Source organism: Trichechus manatus, unplaced genomic scaffold (assembly GCF_000243295.1).
Source record: "Trichechus manatus latirostris isolate Lorelei unplaced genomic scaffold, TriManLat1.0 scaffold00133, whole genome shotgun sequence".
Taxonomy (NCBI): domain Eukaryota; kingdom Metazoa; phylum Chordata; class Mammalia; order Sirenia; family Trichechidae; genus Trichechus; species Trichechus manatus.
In genome coordinates this window covers 2,401,128-2,407,480 of record NW_004444069.1, presented here as the reverse complement: position 1 = coordinate 2,407,480, position 6,353 = coordinate 2,401,128, and positions in this window count along the sequence as shown.

Genomic DNA, 6,353 nt, shown 5'->3' with positions numbered 1-6,353 from the left:
CCCATGCTGAGGACTCCCTGACTCCTCCCTCTGGCCTTCTGAGATCATCCCGTTATCATTTCCATTTATTGATGGGGAAACTGAGGCCCAGAGAGCTGAAGTGGCTCACTCAAAGACACATCACTAGGAAGTCGTAGAGCTGAGATTTGAACCCAGGACCAGGTCTGTCTAACGTCAGAGCGTGTGTTCCCAACCACCGTGCAGCTCAGCTCTGCCAGCTGCAGGAAGTTAAAAATACCACCCTCTCACCCCCGCAAGTCCCTCACCCCACCCCGTACTTCCGCCCAGCCATCACACACAGTCACTCAGCACAGGAGGACACTAGTTAGAAGGCACATGGAGGACTGTTCTGGGGGTGGGGAGAGGAGGAGGCGGTCTCCAGTTGCCGTGGCCACCGGGTAAGGGGGTGGCTGTGATGTCAGATCCAATCTGCTGGTGCGGATGGTGCCTGGCATTGGGGCCTGGTGTTGGCCGACTGCCTGTTCCGTAGATGGGGGCTTCTGGCAACAAGCTGCCCCAGCTCCTCCAACATACATCCTGCCAGGGGCCTGCGAAGCCCTGGGGCCTCTGCCTGACCTGGGGATGGGGTGGTGGTGATGGGGGCCAAGCCATGCTGTCCCATCCCCTCCTCTGGGAAGCCACCAAGCTGCTGCAGGGGCAGGGGCAGGAGGGCTCAGGCTGTGCCCAGATGAGACCTGTGAGAAGAGAGCTGGTCTCCGATCACGCAGGACCAGCCACATGTTGCCCTCTGCAGCTTCCAGGCCCATCTCCAGCCCAATCCTGGCCTGTCCTGAACTCTGCCAGGCTGACATTGGGATTACCAGCCAAAGGGTCACCCCACCTGCAGGGGGAGAGCCCAGGCCCTGTCACCACTGAGACCCACTTTGGGACAAATGGCATAGGTTCAATGTGGGGACAGAGATGCCTGAGTGATCAGAGGCAGGAAGGCTAGTCTGGAAGGACACACAGGGGGAGGTGGCCTCTGCTGGACACGAAAACCTGAGTAGGCAGAGTAGAAGGCAAGGGCGGTCCAGAGGGGTATGCCACAGGCAGGAGTGCAGAAGGGGGTGTAGGCGGGTCTTGCCAAGGGGGTGCGCCTGGTTGGAGCAGAGGATGAAAGGAGGTGAGTGACGCTCAGGTTTGGTGAGAAAGAGGAGCAAAGAATATCATTATTGCGGACGCTGATAATAGCCGCTACTGACCAAATGCGTTTATGTGCCTGGCAGGCTGTCACGCCCTCACGCGTGTCTGAACCCTCATGAGAACCTCAGGAGAAAGGCGTTATATTATTCTTGCATTAGGTGTAAGGAAACGGAGGCACAGAGAGGTGAAGGAACTCATCCGTGTCACATAGCATGACAGGCAGAGCGAAGCCCAGTGTGAGGCTTGTTTGAAGGAGATCATTCATTCATTCATTCACCAAATCAGCCTTAAGTGTCTGCCGGTGCCAGGCCCAGTTCTAGGTTCTGGAAGTCCACAGGGAACAAAGCACCTGCCCCCGTTTCTGACATCCTAGTGCTGCTGGGAGGAGGAGGCCTGGCTTTGGCTTGCCAAACTGATACCCCCAGGCTCCCCTGGGGAAGGGCCACCTTTGAGCAGGACTGAACCCTTCTGCTTCTGGGCCCACCTTTGAGGTTTTGTTTGAGCCTTTCCTGGGTGCTGGGGCTTCTGAGATGAATCAACGGCCCCATCCCTATCTCCTGCCCTGAGGGTTCACTGGGGCAGGGGGAGGGGACGATCACAATGGGCTTCCTGGAGGAGGCCTGCTAGAGTCCTGAGGAAGGAGGAAGTGTTGAGATGGAGAGCTGAGTGAGCAGAGGAAGGATGTTATTATTGTTATGTTGTTAGCTGCTGTCAAGTCAGCCGCCAGCTCATGGCGCCCCCATGCACAACGGAATGAAATACTGCCCAGTCCAGTGCCATGCCTATGACTGGTTGCAGTTTAGGCTCTTGTGACCCATAGGGTTTTCATTGGCTGATTTTCAGAAGTAGATCACCAGCCCTTTCTTCCTAGTTCAGCTTAGTCTGAAAGCTCCGCTGAAGCCTGTTCAGCATCATAGCAACATGCAAGTCTTCACTGACAGACACGTAGTAGCTTCGCTTGAGGTGCACTGGCCAGGAATCGAACCTGGGTCTCCTGCATGGAAGGGGAGAATTCTACCATTAAACCACCAATGCCTAGAAGAGGAATACTGGGAGCTGTCAGGAGCCAGTGTGGTCAGGGGGTACGGGGAGAAGGAGACAGCTGGATGTCTAGGTAAGGAGTATGGACTGCGTATGTGGCAGAGACCAAAAGGAGAATGAGTATCCTTGCCCCTCCCTGGGATGAAGATGTGCAGAGTAACCCACACCGATGAGTGGGAGCTCCAGACTCAAAGCCCACTTCTTTCCAGCTGTGTGACCCTGGGCAAGTCACTACACCTCTCTGAGTGTGTTTCCTCTTCTGGAAAATGAGCCTTCTAGAGTTGCAGCCAGGATTAAGAGATGCCTGTGTGAAGTGCTTGGCACAGAGCCTAGCACATAGTAGGTGTTCAAGAGAATGCTAGCATTGATAATTTACTCATCTACCATGTAGGGGGAGAGAAACCCACCAGACTTTGGGTGTACCCTCCCTGAGATCTGAGACATCCTGGCTCCATCCTGGACCCCACTCAACCGGGCATGTGTGTTTATCAAACACCACGGACCTGTCATGTTCCTGGGCAGGGGGAGCTCAGGGTCTGGGGCAGGTGGTGGAAGTGTTCACTCCCTCCCTCACTGAGGGCCGGGTGAGACTGAGGCAGGGTAACCATGTGGTAGGCTTCCCCTGCCTCCCCCCCTGCCCCAAGCAAGGTAACCACCAGACAGTGTTTGCACTGCCCACTCTGTGCTGGGCCCCCTCCAGATGGGTGCTTGGGTGGAAGTCTGCTCAGGGCCTCTGGGGTCACAAGGGAGCATGGAGGAAGGGCGGACACCAGACCACAGGGGATAACTGGGCCACTACATATGTGAAGGGCAAAAGACCCAGGGGACACTGCAGACTTGGGATCATTCTGAACAAAAGTCATGATTCTGGCAGCCGCTATTCACAACAGGTCCCTTATGGGGTCCTCACTCCCACCCTGTGCAGTAGGGACTGTCCTCAGCTCCATTTGTAGATGAGGACACTGAGTAGCAGGGAGGTTAAATGACTTGTCAAGGCAAGCCTTGGGACTCTAACCAGGTCCAGGTGACCTCTGAGCCTCCCATTTCCAAGGAGCTGTCAGGAGGAAAGGGAGGTGAGCTTTAATGCATGGCTCCCAAGGAGCTCTGGTGGAAATTAAGTTTTAGCTTAGTATAGGGATGAGTTTGCAACAGCTGGAGCCGTCTCAGATGTAGACTGACCAGATGGGATTGCAGTGTGGAGTGGAGGCTGGATCTGATGACCTCGGAGTTCCCTTCCAGCATAACAGTGGGTTGTGAGGTGGCAGAGATGGGTCAGTGCGTGAGTAGCAGGGAGGGGTGGCCGTGATGAAGATGGAGGAAGTGGGGGGACATTGCAGAGGAAAGTGGGTATCTGAGATCCCAGTGGAGAAAAAACGGGCAGGATATAGTGAATATGGGAGAGAGGGCAGTGCTTTGGGGGTAGGATGCTGGAGACCAGGGATATTCTTGGGATGGCCAGGTTTTGGGGGTCTGTGGAGGTGACTGGTCCATTTTGATGCTGGTCAGGTGTAGACCGATTTGGTCCTGTCTGCAGGTGGGAAAAGGGGCAGGAACAGAGAAACCATGCAAGAGGAACTCCTGGGCCTTGGCTAAGTAACTTTTGCCGGAAGCAGGTGAAGGTCTGGGGCACCTGGCCTGGGAGGGAGGGACAGAGTAGGTCAGTACTGCCTGAGGAGCCCGAGGAGAAGCTGGCCTGATGAGGGGTCAGAGGGAAGGCGGTCTAGATAGTGTCTGGGCCCCGTAGCCCACAAGGGATCAGGCTGGGCCTCCGCCAGAAGCCCACCCTGTGGATCGAGCCATGCCAACCGCGCTCACCCACTGGGCAGAGACAATCAGGACAATTAGGGGAGGAGTAAGTGTGTACTTGGGGCGCGGGTTGCCTGCTTCCTTCAGGCGGGACCCAAAGTCCCCCAGTCCTGGCTCCTAGTGCAGAGTTATTTTAAACTCAGGTTTCTGGGAAAGAGGAGCTGGAACCACCAAAGGGCAGAATGGTCACCTTTTCAGGCTATGCCAGGCATGCACATGGAAAAAAGGGGGGGCGCAGAGAGGGGCGAGCACGTTTCCGGGGCTCTGTGGAGGGCTCAGTCAACATTCATCTATTTATAACGGAGCGGAAGCGAGCCCTGCGGCTGGCGATTCCGCTGCCCAGTGGGGCTCCTCTCACGGGTCAGGGCAGTTCCCGTCGCGGGCCCGCGCAGGAGACGGGCGAGCTCCTGTCTGCAAGCCCGGGTTAATGACTAAGGATTTTGAACTTTCCGGGGATCTGTAAGGGGCCGGCCGCCTTGAGGACAGTGACACCCCCTCACAAGCAGCCTGGACCCTAGATTACCCCCAAGCAAGGGCCGGGCGTCCTGCCACCCCCGGCCGCCCGGCCAACGCGGAGCGCTTCTCGGGATTCCTCCTCTCCCCCATCCCGCTGGCTGCGCTGATGGTACGTCCCGGCCCGCCGAGGTGGTAGCGCCCACGCGGGCATACCGTAATTCCCCTACGCCCTGCGCCTGCAGCTGGGGCACAGGCGACTGAGCCCTCCCCTGGGCTCCGGTCCCCCTCGCTCTGCATGCCCCTTTGGGGCTTTGGCAGCCTTGACCAAGAGCCAGTTACAAGGGAGGAAACTCACGCCCCGAGGTGAGCCTTACCGGGGTGCAGGGAATGGGGCCCGGACAGGAGTGGTCCTGGGCTCTAGGACACCCCCTGAATTAATGGATAGAACCCGAAATGGAGGACCCCACGCAGTCCTAGGGCTGCGGGTGGACATCAGTGGGCGCGACTGGCTCTACGTCTATTTACTTGCCGGTGGAATGGGCTCAAGTGTCCGCCTCCGTGCTAGTGACTCCAGGGTGCGGTTGTCTCGTAGATATGGCTGTGAGGAGCCTAGGGGCCCTGGCCCCAGTGTGGGCCTGTTAGGGGGGCTGGGGATTCTGGAAGGGCTTAGGCGCGGCCTGGCTGGGAGGCTCGGCCGACCCTGCCACATCTGGACGTCCGCAAGTCCATTTGAGGTGGAAAGTTCTCTCGAGGCCGGCAGGGGGCGCGCGAGTCTGCACCTCAGGCAGTCTGGGCTGTCCTCTGGCACCGCTTGGGGAGTTGGGAAAGAAAGAGAACCCAGAAGCAGCCTGGATTTGCCATGATGGAAGATGGGGACATGAGGCCCCAGTAACCTTCCTCAGGTTTGGGGGCTTTGTGGACATTTTGCTATTCCCCTGCTCCGTGGCTGGCGTCCAGGCTCATTCTAGGACCCAGCAGCGGTACCTAGATGTAAAGTTCTAGAGAGCAGGCCACTGCCCTCTGCACAGATTGGGAGACTGAGGCATAGTGGAGTGGGCAGCCGTAGGTGGGCCCCAGAACGAGATCTTCTGAAATTCAGGCATATGCCCTCTACCCGTTCCCTGCCAAGGAGCCTTCTATGTGGCACTGGAGGATGGCGGGGTGCCAGGAGGTGGTGCTGGCTGTACTGGGGGTCGCTGCCTAGGGTCTGGTGCTTTGTGCAGGGGTCACATAGGAGGTGATGGTCACAGACCCCAGGCTCTCCTCTCTCCCTAGGACTGAGTCCCAGCCTTTTGCATCCTTTTGCGCTGGGGAGGAAGGGGCCTCGAGGCTTCTGTGGCCTGTGTAGTAGACCAGGCCTGCAGAGAGGTTCCGTGCACCCCTGCCATCTACCAGGCACAGGCAGGGCCTCAGGGCAGGCTCTGCCTCTTAGTGGGCATTGGGAATCCACAGGACTAGGGTTGAGGCCTCAGGGTTGTTAGGAGCCGGGTGGGCGTTCGGTCCCTCCATGGGTCAGCAGTGCCTCTGGATAGAGGGAAAAGGTGGAGCAGCCTGGTGGAGCTGGCACCACCCTGGCCAACCTGCCCCCGCATGCAGCCTCCACCCTGGATCTCAAAGGTGAAGGGTGGGGCCTTGGGCCCAAAGGCTCTCTGGGGATTTAGCTCAGGTGGTGAACCCCTGGGCAGGGCTGTCCCTGCAGCCAGGGAGCCCCACTCCTGAGTCCAGGCCAGTCTGCTGCAGGCAGAGTACAGAGCCTGCCTCAGACCTCACCCCAGACCTGTGGCCCCTCCTGGACAGGGAGCTCCCTCTCCCAACCCAGACCAGGCAGGGGCCCCAACCCACTGTGGGGGAGGGGATGCCCACGCTGCTCTGCTTCTCTGGGGCTGGGGAGATGGTGCTGTTGGGGA